Here is a 13500-nt window from a genome sequence, read left to right as displayed (position 1 = left end):
CAACCCAGTACTGTCATAGGATATACGAAAACAACTGTGGAATTTATATTTACTGGGAAAGGGATTCATTACCTTAAAAATGGTTCTGATACAATGGACTGGATATGCATCTGAAAGTAAGAAAAAGTGGACCCCCTCCCTCCCCTCTCATACCACATATACAACTAAAAATTCCAAATGGACTAAAGATAAGATCAAAGTGGAAAGAAAAATTAAATCTAAGTATAGGACATTACATGTTTATTTTACCAATGGAGAAAGTCTTTTAAAAACGTAAAACAAAAACAGGAAACCAGAGAAACAGAGAGGAAAAAAATTGATTATATTAAAATTTAAAATGTTAGGGACTTCCCTGGTGGTGCAGTGCTTAAGAATCCACCTGCCAATGCAAGGAACACGGGTTCAAGCCCTGGTCCGGGAAGATCCCACATGCCGCGGAGCAACTAAGCCCGTGTGCCACAACTACTGAGCCCATGTGCCACAACTACTGAAGCCCACGCACCTAGAGCCCATGCTCCGCAACTAGAGAAGCTACCGCAATGAGAAGCCTGCACAGCGTAAGGAAGAGTAGCCTCTGCTCACCACAACTAGAGAAAGCCTGCGCGCAACAACGAAGACCCAACAAAGCCAAAAATAAATATTTTTTTTAATTTAAATGTTAACAATATCAAAAGATACTTCTTAAACAGACAAGAGGCCAAAGATTAGTTTTTGAAAAAAATTATCTGCAATGCAGGCATCAGACAAATGGTTAATAGCTGTAATATATAAATAACTCTCACAAAAGGACAATAACCAAATAGAAAAATGAACAAAGAATAAAGGGCAACTCTTAGAAGAATACCAATTTACCTACAAACATAGGAAAAGATGCTCCAGGTCACTAGAAGTCAGGAAATAAAAAACTGAAGTTAACAATGAGATACCACTATGCAACTATCATACTAGAAAAGTGTCATCTATTGCTGATGGAGTTTATGGGAAAGGGTATTTCCCTGCATTGCTGGTGGCAACATTTTGAATCAATAACGCCACCCTGGTGATCGATCCCACAAGTCTGTAATATAAAGATATTTATTACAATATTGGTTTTAGTAGCAAAAACTGGAAACAAAGTATTGCCCATCAGTAAGGTAACAGACTATAAAATAACCATACCTTGCAATATATACGACAGTTTTGTTTTTAATGGATCAGAGTTCTTGCAGCTAAGTGGAAGGATTTCCCTTAGGCAGGACGAAATGAAAAAAAAGAGTCTCCAAAAAATAATCTCATTTTTGTAAACGTGATCAAAAAACCGTGTGTGCAGATGCATCTATAACTCTTATGGATATGGAGAAAAATATTAAGACACATAATACTGATAGTTATGATGAGGGTTATGAGGGAATATAATGCTATTGTTGGCTAGAGGAAGAAGGGAAGCTAAGTAAAAAAAAGAGAAAGGAGTTCACTATAAAATCAAGTTTAAAGTCTCCACACACGTGTACCTACTTTTATCAGAGAGAGAGATTTGTAAACCCTGCCCAACAAGTGAGTTTCTGCAAAACACAGCTTATTTCCTATAGATCTTAAGTGGTAATCCTTTGAAAAACTAAGTCATAAAGGTAAGAATAAATTCACATGTAAATATTATAAATATCTAGCTTTGAGTTGGTTGTAAACATTAAATACTACCTTTAAAACGTATATACACATTTTATGTACAGTAAATGTGCAATATAATTTTTGAAAGAGAAAACACTTAGAAAACCACGTTTAAATGGAAAAAGGTTTTCCAAAGGTTTTCCGATAAGATTGAAAGTACTTAAAAGAGACTATAACATAAATCTAAGAATATCTAGTGTATTATTTTTAGGCACATAAAAGATCTACATGAAGAAAATAAACTGAAGCAGAATACACTAGCATGGCCCTTCCTTTGGGCTTAACTGTGCTGCATTTTCCCCAATCTGCCTATACGTTGGGACAAAGCCCATGTTCTATTTATCTTAGTATTCTCAGCACCTAACATAAGCCCTGCTATGTGCTAAGTGATGAAGCATCTCCCTAATTTCCTTCAGAGTATGGATGCATTCCAATTGCACAGTCTCTTCTAGGATTAATTGGGTTGATCTCTCTAAGCTGTTATATTTGGGGTTTTATATACCCCCTTAAAGTATGTTTTGGAAGGAGATAAGAATTCATCCAATAATATTCACTGAGCAGCACCTCTTTTGTGCAATGTGGACTTTCAAAATGTTGGCTTATTAAGACTAAATGAAAGTTAGGAAGACAGCAGTGGAATGAAATGGGAACAAATTATTTTACTGGTGTTGGAAATCAAGGTTCTAGTTTTGACTTGGCTACCTTTTAGCTATTTTACCTTCACTGTGTCCAATCTACATTATAGGATTGTCAGGATGAAACTAAAACCACTCTGTAAACCACCAAGCACTAAGAAATTCTTTTTTTGCTGGCCCCTACTTCTCAAGAATTCTAAACTGTCTTAATTACAAAGCTACTTATACATAAAACACAACTGCTTCAGCCTGGAGCCTTGGTAGAGTCCCAATATACTCAACAGAAAGTTCAGTGTACAATAAAAATACCGTCAATGCTCTTTATAGACTCATTAAGAGTTCATTTCTTTCTTATTATACAGTCTCTCAAAATGAAGTATCTCGTGTGTTTGCTTAAGTGTCCTGTATTTATACCTACAGCAGAAAAGCTAATGCACATTCCAGAGGATATCACTCTTTAAATATTCAACCACTCTACTGTAAAGTTCCTTTCTAAATATCCCTTCAACTGACTCTGACCTTCTGTAAAACTGATCGATTTTCAAGTTTTCCCTTCCATTGTTCTTACACAGAAAAAAAAGATTTTATTCCTATATGTAAAGGCTTTTGGTCAAGGCTAAAATTCCCAACATTTATAAATAAAACATATATCAAACCTCTTCAGCAATATGCAAAACTTTTATTAGATAACTTCATATAAAGTGTACTTTTAAATTTTTATTAATCAACCACCATTATTTTTGTTTATCCAAATAAACCTTCTCTAAATTCACTGTAACACTGTGTGCCCTACTAGCCAAGCATATGCCAGGATCTATTTTTGGAAAAGAAAATTTTCTGGTGATACAGCAAATGACAGAAGTTCGCCAAAACACCATAAAGCCATCAGCTCTAAAAGATAACAGAAAAAGAGGTGTGAAATCACCACAGATGCCAAAATAGCTGTTTTTAATTTGCTCTCTTCCACTTGCAGGTTTGCTGTTTCTTTTCTATAAAATGTAAAACTTTTTCCATGAAGGATTTGTGCCACCTATCCACTTTCAAACCTTGAAACCTTTGATTTCCCAGCTAGGAGCAATTTTTCTCCCCTGCCTTTTGTTTAAGCAACTTATAGCACTTGATCCATGTATCACAAATTACTCTGAATTATAATTTTCTACAGAAGTCTTACTTCTCCTACTTGATTTTCAGCTCATTGGTGATGTCCTACCCATTTTCATATATAATTCCAGATACATGGTAGGAGCTAAATAAGCATAAGTCCAATGAGAAAGTAAGGCATTTTTTATACAGATAATATGTTTTTTATTAATTTTATTATGCCTCTGACTTTAATAGCTTTATCAAACAGAATGCATACTGGCCAGAATTTATTGGTCTACTATTAACATTATGGAACATCCTGTAGCAGTTGCCGCCTAAAATAATTTTTTGGATTAAGTCTCTTAAACACAGAATTGGCTTCTACACTGAAGTAAATATTCTAGTAAAGGTATTCTAGTAAATGTATATCAATATAATCTACAAATAAAACAGCCTCTAAAGACAATATTTATTTGTACAATCTCCCATTCTTTTGCTCTAATTCTCTACAATAAAACTAACTGGAATAGCATATTTAATGCTGAAGGGAGGTAAGAGTAACACAGAGGACAGTTCAAAGGTTTTCCAGTCTTCAAATCTTTGCTTTAAAGCTAACTGGTTATTGATAATGATGGCATTACTCTGTGAAAATCAGTTTCCACATCTATTAAATAGAAACCATAATATCATACACATGTACTCAATGAATATTTAATAAAGGAAGGGAGGAAGGAATCTCATGTTTCTAATATATAATGCACTCCAAAAAACTTGTACAAAACTCAAATATGTGTAAGTCAAGGGACTAGACTTACATTTTAAAGGACACCCATTCCCAGAGACAAAGGAATATTACAAAATCTGTAATTATACACAATCTATTAGTGTCATTAAAAACAGATGTATAGCATTTTGTATGTTCTGTCATCTTATTATTTTTTTACAATTCGTTAGCTTACCTCCACTAAGCACTTTCAATAAAGATTCACCAATTTTCAGCACACCTAATGATTTCTTTGTCTCAACTGGATAATAAGCCCCGTTTCTCAAAACCAGAATCAAGATTTTCATTTTCCCCTTTTTCTACTCAGTTTGTTAATGAAAGGCATAAAAACAGTAAAATTCACAAATAATTTTCGAAATTATTATCAAAAATGGCAAAATCAGGGCTGGGGGGAGGGGAAAGACTGTTACGTGGCCCCATCTTACAAGAGCTTAAAAAAATTCATTCATTCATGAACTGATGATATTCGTAAGTCAAAATCCAGTGTACAAAAAGGTACTTTGGCGGTCTCCACATAGAGTATTCAAAGTGTCAATTATTTGAAAATCAACTAGACATGCCTGTTTACTAAATAGTACATATTAAATAACCTAAGGGACTTTCCTGGCAGTCCAGTGGTTAAGACTTCGCCTTCCAACGCAAGGGGTGTGGGTTCGATCCCTGGTCGGGGAGCTAAGATCCCACGTGCCTCTCAGCCAAAACACCAAAAACATAAACCCGAAGCAACACTGTAACAAATTCAATAAAGACTTAAAAAAATGGTCCACGTCCAAAACAAATCTTTACAGTAAATAAATAAATAAGCTAAGAAATGAAAAGCACAGTGCCTAATTTCTGTATTATAGTAGCTGCACAATAAAGAGTAGTTGTTTTGTTGCTGCTATTCATTCTCAGTGGCTGCTTTTAAGAGAGGCCATCAATATACTAGAAGAGGGCTTCCCTGGTGGCGCAGTGGTTGAGAATCTGCCTGCTAGTGCAGGGGACACAGGTTTGAGCCCTGGTCTGGGAGGATCCCACATGCCACGGTGTAACTGGGCCCGTGGGCCACAACTGCTGAGCCTGCGCGTCTGGAGCCTGTGCTCCGCAACAAGAGGGGCCGCGATGGTGAGAGGCCCGCGCACCACGATGAAGAGTGGCCCCCACTTGCCACAACTAGAGAAAGCCCTCGCACAGAAACGAAGACCCAACACAGCAAAAATAAATAAATAAATGAACTCCTACCCCAACATCTTAAAAAAAAAAAAATACTAGAAGAGATGAAAGTTTTTTTCTTCCAGTTTTATTGCGATATAATTGATATATAGCACTGTGTAAGTTTAAAGTATAACATACACCATGAAATGATTACCACAGTAAATTTAGTAAACGTCCAACATCTCATATAGATACAAAAGCATAAGACAAAGAAATTTTTCTTGTGATGAGAACTCTTAGGATTTACTCTCTTAACTTTCCTATATAACATACAGCAGTACTAATTATATTTATCATGTTGTATGTTACATCCCTAGTACTTATTTATCTTATAACTGGAAGTTTGTACCTTTTGAGCAGACTAATATTTACTGAGCACTAAGTATGTACAAGGTTCTATATACTGGATGCTTTGCAGGCATTACCACAATTCTGATCCTCAAAAACATTCTGCAATGGTGACATTATATGTTCTTGTTTTTGTTTTTATTTACCAATGAGTAAACTAAGACTTGCAGAAGCAACTTGCCCAGTTAGACGGCTAAAAACTGGGTAGCTTAAGGTTTCAAATCCAGTAGTATTTAACTCCACTGCAAGGCTTCATTTGGCAAGGAGAAAAATTTTTCAGGAAAATGTAGTGAATTGTGGAATGATTAATAGACATGAATATACTGACTAGAAATGAAAAGGCAAGGGGAAATGACCATGATATTTGGCACTTAGCTACTGAAAGGACAGTCATATGGACTGTACTCCTCAATTTGTTCCTTCATTAAGTATTTTAGCACTATATGATCAGCCACTATGTTAGAAGCCATGAAAGTAACTATGAAGAAGATTCATTTCCTGCTCTCAAGGGGCTTATTATTGGGAAGGGACAAGACAAATTAACAAGCAATTACACCAGAAGGAACATCGTGTGTTATGGGGCCATAGATTACAGACTGGAACCTGGTGTATTCTTCAAGCGAGGGATGATAAATAAGAGTCCCACAGAAAGTGATGTTTACAGTGATAGTTGTAACATGAACAGGAGGTAGGCAAGGTGTATGTGTGACACGGAAAGAGTTATACTGATGAGCTAGTTTGAGTCTGTTTCTTTGCTACTGCAAGCATAGCAGTGTGCAGAGTGTGAAAAAAAATTGTTTCTTAACTGGAGGAAATGTAGCTGGGGAGAAATTATGTGAAGTATTATTGTTCTTAATTTTCTCAAAAATGTGTGCGTGTTTAAAAAATGTACATGGCCGGAAACGTGTGCATATAAAAAAATGTGTGCAATAAATTTGCAAATACCCATTTAAGATCCCCATCATCTACCTTCCTTTATTGTTCACACGTTGTACTGCAACAACATCTGAGTCTAACCAAGAGACTAAACCATAAATCAGACATAACTTAATCAACAGAATCTTGGCTTAACTAGGGATTTGAAGTTCAATAGGCTGTTCTAAATTATAGTACAACAGCACAAATTTAATGATTCCATAAAAAAAAAACATTAAGGGCATTTTCAATGACCAGTCGATAGAGGTTTCAGTTGACTCACTGAAGAAGTAGCCTGGAGGTTTATAATCTCTAAATAATCCTTGCTGATCTTTATTTTCTATTTTCTATAAATGATCATGGAAACTGTATTGTCATGTATTTTCCTTTGGAAAAGCTCAGATACTTCACCTGCATTATATAAATGTTAACAGTCAGTAACTTTTATACCAGCTACATAAAAACTTTTTAAGAGTGACTTGATCTCAAGGTCATAGAGCAAATCTCTGGTGAGACAGGAATGGAATTCATGACCTTTGACTGCCAGGAGTTTTCTACCCACACTCGGAAATTCCTTCTCCATAAGCGTAATTTATATGCTCACTTTGAGAGGCTGGAAAGTTCATCCCTTTTAGGGCAGGGGGTGGGGGGACGGGGAGGTAGTGGTTTTCCTGTCAAATCAGTTGACACACCAGTGCTTTACAGTTTTACAAAGTGATTTTTACCTACATTATTTCATCTTACCCTCACCACAGCCCTGTAAACTGCATATGATTTTTCCCATTTTAAAGACTCAGAGGCGTTAAGAAATTTAACAAAGGTCATCCAGAGTTGGTAAGCAAGAGAACCAGGCTCAAACTACAACATCTCTGCTTAAATCAGTCCTGATTCCAGGATGTATAATCTTAGCAGACACCCGATTATGAAATGAATGAAGGTTTTCTTTACAGTTATTTATTTCATTTTTTACAATCATTTACCTTGGTTGTCATGTAAGTCTGTTGGTTTGTTTTCTTTGGGGCAGGGCTGTTTTCATGTTTTAAGTCTGCTTGTTAAACTAAAGTGAAAATAGTATTATTAAACATAGAATTTGAAAAAACAAACTCGGCTTGTTCTTCTCCTCTTTTATGCAAGTGGGAAGGGGGCTTTTTACCATAATTCGTGGTCATAACGTACACGGTTTATGTATGGAGTATGTACCTATACAGGTAGAGAATATAAAAACTCACATTCATAAATATAAATACTATGTATGTACACATATATATGTACATACCTAAAATAGTGGCTATATTTTTATATATGGTATATACATACACATCATGCCAGCAATTATTGTGCAAAGCCATATATACTGTTAAGCACGGTGAATGTAGCACATGAAACACAATTCCTGGCTGTAGAGGCCAACAAGTTGTGATAGTGGCAGCTTCTATGGCCTCTGATGGGGGTGGGAAAACTACCCCAAAGCTCTGTTTTTTTCCCCCTCGTCTTCCACGCCGGAATATAGCAGCAAGGGCTTTCTGCTACTGCATCTGTACCTAAAAAGCAACACTGTTTGGACCAGTCCAATTACTATGCTTTTAGTAAAATTTCAAAAATATATACCATTAAATTAGCCACAAAATAAAAGTATGACTTTGAGTTGGAAAAAAAGACAGGAGGAAAGCCCATCCCAGAGCAGAATTCTTTGAGTGAATATCCTGTAATCTACTGCCAGACCAAAACAAATTTTCATTGGAGCAGCAGGACTACTCAAGTAGCCACTTTTATGACAATAAACACCCCAAAGCGAAAAATCCTTTTGTAACATAATTACTGAGAATATATAGAGAAAGTAACCATTTAATCCACAGCATGTGTTCCCTACCGCAAGAACTCAAAAGCTGACATCGGATGGGGTGTCGCTGCTCTATGGCCTGACAATGAACTCTGGCCAGCTGAAGTCAGACAGTTCTCCGCAAGGGCCTGGGATCTAGAAACCAAGCAGGTCTCACAGAGCCTAAGGCTGCTGCCCTTCTGGGCACGGGGGAGGGCCATCTGGTTACTTGCCTTTTGATTTGGGGACCCCTGGTTGCAGTGGATGACTTAAGGCTGTGGTTATAGGGTGTTGCCAGGGATTTAATCTTACTATTTTCACCCTTACATTTTGTCCATACTTAAGACTGAAAGGCGTGCATAATGTGTAGCCTGAAAAAATAAATAAACGTGAATTTTAAAATGGAAAATAAATGAACACTGGGCAAAAATACAGATATTTCCACTCCAGTACCACGTGGTATTTTCAAAATGTAAATGACAAAGGTGAGCCACTGCCATCTATTTTAGGAGTTATTTACAAAAATGAAAGTTGTTTTCTAAGAGAAAAAGATAACCATGGCGTTGATTCTGAATAAAACTCTTTGGAGATTTTTAGCTCTTGTTCATTAATCAACATGGAAGCACAAGCGAGGAAACTTATTTATCCAAAAAAGAATAACTTTTCAAATAACTTTGTGCCACTTCTAGTTTTGCAGAATACAAACTTCTTTGTATTAATACACAGATCATCTACAGCTAGATTTATGAAGTTGACACTAAGAGGACTGTTACTCTCACAATATAAAGAAAACAAACCATTTGACGCCCCAAATTTAATGTGATTAGTCTCATATTAATTCGCAGAAATATGAAATTCCACACTTTCCATTTTGTACCATGATGAAAATATCCAAGACGTTTATATGTTCAACTAGTTAACAACATCACCTCACTGGTCAAGTTACTCAATACTCTAGATTAACCAATCCTGGCTTGAGTTCAAAATGCTCTCATATGGGCTTAGAGGCCTAAGCACTTATGCCATCTTTATGGGGATAGAAAACACACCTATATTTAAGAACAAATTATTTCATTACGTTGATAGCAGCCTGCTTCATGATATGACATCTAAAACTCACTCTGAGTCTGCTGAAGTGCATGTTTACCTTTCCCAGGAGGCCGGAAAGTAATCCCCGAGGAACATAGATTTTTTTTAAAACGACCAGAACACTAACGCTATTACATGCCTGATGGGTGCTCTGCGGAATGACTGTCAAGCATCCTGATTTGTTTTTCCCTTGGTCTGGGGAGAGAGAGCGCACCAGTGTTTGCAGTCCCTCCCTTTCTGTACACACATAGGCTGCAGCTGTAGTAAACAAGCGCCAGCCAAGAGTTGCTGCTAAGGTCAAGGTCTCAAATGCTATACCAGGACCAATTTTCTCCCAAATGACATTCAGTTGTGGAAAAGGAATTTTCTGGAGGAAAAAAAATACTAAGGGCCCATTAGCGCAACCATTTTCATTCAGTAAATAGTAATTCAACGCATTCCAAAATAAAGTTTAGCTGACAGAAGTTTCTTTTAAATATGCATTACTAAGTAATAGATAAATAACTGAAGCACTTCAAAAAACAGAAACCCCTCAAGGATGTTTCTTTACCTCACACAGCTATAGTAGTTTTAGTACATAAGTGATTAAAATTTTATGTGAAAACATCCCAACTTTTACCAGCGCAAGTATATTTCATAATAGTTATGAATTAGAAGGTAAAAATAACAAACCTCTTCCCTAACTACATTACAAATTTCTGTCAATTCTTGTATGTTCAAAACCCTCTCTCCCCAACTCGGACTCTAATTGACCAGGCTGCAGCCATAAAGATGTAACTTATGCAACCGAATGTTTGTCCTTCAACCTATTTCTAAGCTTCTAAAGTTAAACATTTTCTAGCCTAAAAGTATACCCCTTGATCACAACCAATTTCTATGTGGTTTTCAAAAATGTAAACAACATCTGAATGAGGTCTGCAAATAGCACAACCAGGCTTTTTTTTTTTTTAAGGTGAGGGGTCACTGTTTTTACTGAATGCCAATTCCAAAGAGCATTTCTTAGAAGATGGAATACACTCACCCTTCAAAGTGACCACCCCTATTCCCCATCACAAGCTGCTGTCCGTTAAAAGCCACCAAATTTATTTCAAAGCGTTAACTTATCTAAACAACTCTATCCTCCAGTAAGAAAAGGGCATGAAGGCGTCTAGGTGGATTTGCAGAATGACGTGCGTTGATTGGCAGATGTCTACCGAAGCCACTAAGATGCACACGCACTAAACGTAAATAGAGCTGCTCCTCTCCCTGGTGTTACAGGGAAACAGAGAATATTAAAGCTGATTTAAAATAAAATATTCGAGTGCTCGTCTGAGGAGGATTCTATTAGCCAGTGGAATTGCTTAAAACAATCCATACAGCACGACACTTAAACCATCTGTACAGTTAAATTAGAGAGCCGACAATACTAACCACACAAACTGTTTATCCAGATTACACATTCCGTTGTACTAATACTCTTTAACTCAACACAGTCAGCTTTTATCAGCTGAATAAAGGCTGTTACTATTAAAGTATGCAAAACTGGAAGCGCAGGGTGAAGGGGGTTGGGAAGCTGCAGGGCATATAACAAAGGAATTGGTACTTTTTCCAAGCATTTGCCTCAAATGCACTTCGAAACAGAACTGTTGAGTGCACCCCACCCTTTTCCCCAAAGATAAAAGTTTTCAAAGTTCTAATAGGCAGTTCTCTACCCAACAAAAGCAGGATTGATTCTCCCCGTAGGGAAGCATCTAACGCGAACACCAACTAATGTCGCGGAGGTCAAGTCCGAGTCCTCGGAGCGAGCCTCTTAAGGCAAGAAGTGGCTCCCAGGCCGTCTCCGCGGGCTTCCCGGCCCGGGTGGCCCTGCAAAGTTGCCCATTGTCAACTCTGATCAGGCCCCCCGTAATTGAAAATAACAGCCACGGGCCAGCCCCTGGCTACTTCCATGGACCAGGCACTGTAGCAAGTGACAGTTACACATCATTACGACCAGAGACAATAATGAATGTAGCACCAGGACCACTATTCATGCCAGCAGTGTCATCTCCGCCTTAACCCCTTCCCCTCCGCTCTCTCCAGTGCACACCCAAGCCCACAAGGCCCGGTGCGGCAGCTCTTCACCCAACTCGCTCTCTTCCTGGGGGCACACTACTTCCACAAGCCCCCCCCCCAATTCAGCCCTGGTGTTTTATTTCTCATCCTTGGCAACTGTCAGGCAAGCACTGCAACCAACAATTCCACAAGGGGTAGAAAAACATTTGCTTAATTCACGCTACTTGATAAGTTCTTTTTTAAAAAAATTGCGAGGCGGGGGTGGGGGGGGGAGAAACCTCCTTCTTTCTTCTCCACGAATCCAACCGACGCTACTTGCTCTGCAGTAGCATCGCCCTCCCTCGGCCCCCTCCCGCTTCCCAACACTTTCCCCCTTTACGAACACAGACCAACCAAAATGATTTAACTTGAGCAGATGACAGAAGGAAAATAAAACATGTTAAGAGAATACGGTCTGATCTGGGATGGCACAAAAAAAAAAAAGAGGAGGGGGTTGTTTATTTTGATAAGAAACGGAATCGGCACAGACCTGAACAGAAGCTGCAGAGCAGGAGAAATTGTTTTCTTTCCCTCACACAGAGTCCCCCTCTCTCTCTCCCTTTCTCTCTCGCTCTCACACGCGCGCGCGCGCACACTCACTCACACACACACACACACACACACACACACACGGCGTCACCCGCGCACACTCACACGCACACTCGCACACGCACACGCACGGGCAGAGCCTCTCAGCTGCTCTCTGCAGTTCTCAGGAAATGAATGGGGGGCAACCCAGGGAACTGTTGTACTTGCAAATGACTTACCCGGATCACATGATGCGCTAAATGTAGGGTGGGCCGGTGGGTGGAGGCTGCCGAGACGCGAGCCCGGGTCTAGCGGGGGGAGCCTCGCCAGGCCCGCATCGAATTACCCCGGGGCCCAGCCGAGGGGGTTGCAAGACGCCGCTTCTCCTCCCTTGCAGCCCGCAGCTCAGGAAACCGGAGAGGCGCGGAGGGGGGGGAGGGTTGGGGGGAGCGGGGGGGAGGTGAAAACACCAAACCCCCAAACAAAAGAGCTCCGGGTCCTCCTCCCCCGAAACAAAGCCCCGCCGCTGCGGGCGAGCCCCGGGGTGGGGCTGAGGGCGGGGGCGGCGGCGGGGAGGGGCTCGCTCAGCAGGCGCTAAGTCGCTTTATTGCCATAAAATGGGGCCCCCGAGCCGCTCCGCCCGAGGATTAGGAGGCGGGCTCTGAGTGTGATGGTTGAAATCCCCTGTGGGAAACTAACCCCTCCCCGCTCGCAGAGGTAGAAGGCAACACCCACTGCCCGGCCCTCGCCTCGGCGCCCGGGCCGCCGGCTGGGGGGTGGGTCCGCGGAACCTCCACCCCGCCCCACCCCTGCCCCCGCCCCCGGCCGCGGCGGAGCCTCCCGATCACCTGCACCACCTTGCTGCGGCACCCAAAATAACCTACACATGGCCAACGCCGCTTTGGGAGCCGCGGGGCGAGGGGTGCCCGCGGGCCTCGCGGCGGGAGGAACCCCCGATTTCAACTCGTCTGGGGAGGACTCGCGCGGAGCCGCGAGAAAGTCCCCTCTTTTGTGTCAGCGCGCTAGGCAGCCTTAGGAAGGGAATTCGGAGACAAATAAAGCGCGGAGCCCGCTCGGCCCACAGCCCCCGCCGCTCCTCTCCCCTTCCCTCCCGCCCGGGTGAAAGCGTGCAGGGAGGGGGCCGGGGGCCCGAGCCGTCCCCGCGGCTCACCCACCAGCTAACTTGGAAAGGTGTGGGCGGAGCCGGCTCCGGCGGCCGGCGGAGGCTGCGGGACCGCTCGCGGGGACCGCCCCCGGACGCCGGGCATCGCCCGCGCCGGGCAACAATGGGGTCCCGGCCCGGGCAGGCGGTTCCCTGCGCGCGGGGCTGCGCGCGAGGCTGGGCTGGGCGGAGGGCCGCACGCGGAAGGCGGGGGAAGCATTGT

General features: G+C 41.1%; 1 protein-coding gene across 2 annotated transcripts in view; it reads right to left on the bottom strand.

Annotated features, from left to right (window-relative positions):
* The window catches only part of KLF12 (KLF transcription factor 12), a 454868-nt gene extending 442011 nt beyond the window's left edge, over positions 1-12857 (bottom strand). The window contains exon 1 of one of the 2 annotated variants that reach the window (XM_027116076.1): positions 12355-12857. The gene's annotated coding sequence lies outside the window, so the exon portion shown is untranslated. Of the gene's footprint in view, positions 1-12077; positions 12307-12354 lie in introns of those variants that run through there. The other variant, XM_027116077.1, reaches the window with a different exon arrangement.
* Positions 12858-13500: the final 643 nt, after the last annotated feature.

Source organism: Aethalodelphis obliquidens, unplaced genomic scaffold, assembly GCF_003676395.1.
Source record: "Aethalodelphis obliquidens isolate GAN/ISIS:26980383/991018 unplaced genomic scaffold, ASM367639v1 scaffold15, whole genome shotgun sequence".
NCBI classification, from domain to species: domain Eukaryota; kingdom Metazoa; phylum Chordata; class Mammalia; order Artiodactyla; family Delphinidae; genus Aethalodelphis; species Aethalodelphis obliquidens.
The sequence above is the reverse complement of the archived record's forward strand: the minus strand, read 5'-3'. Positions and strand labels throughout refer to the sequence as shown.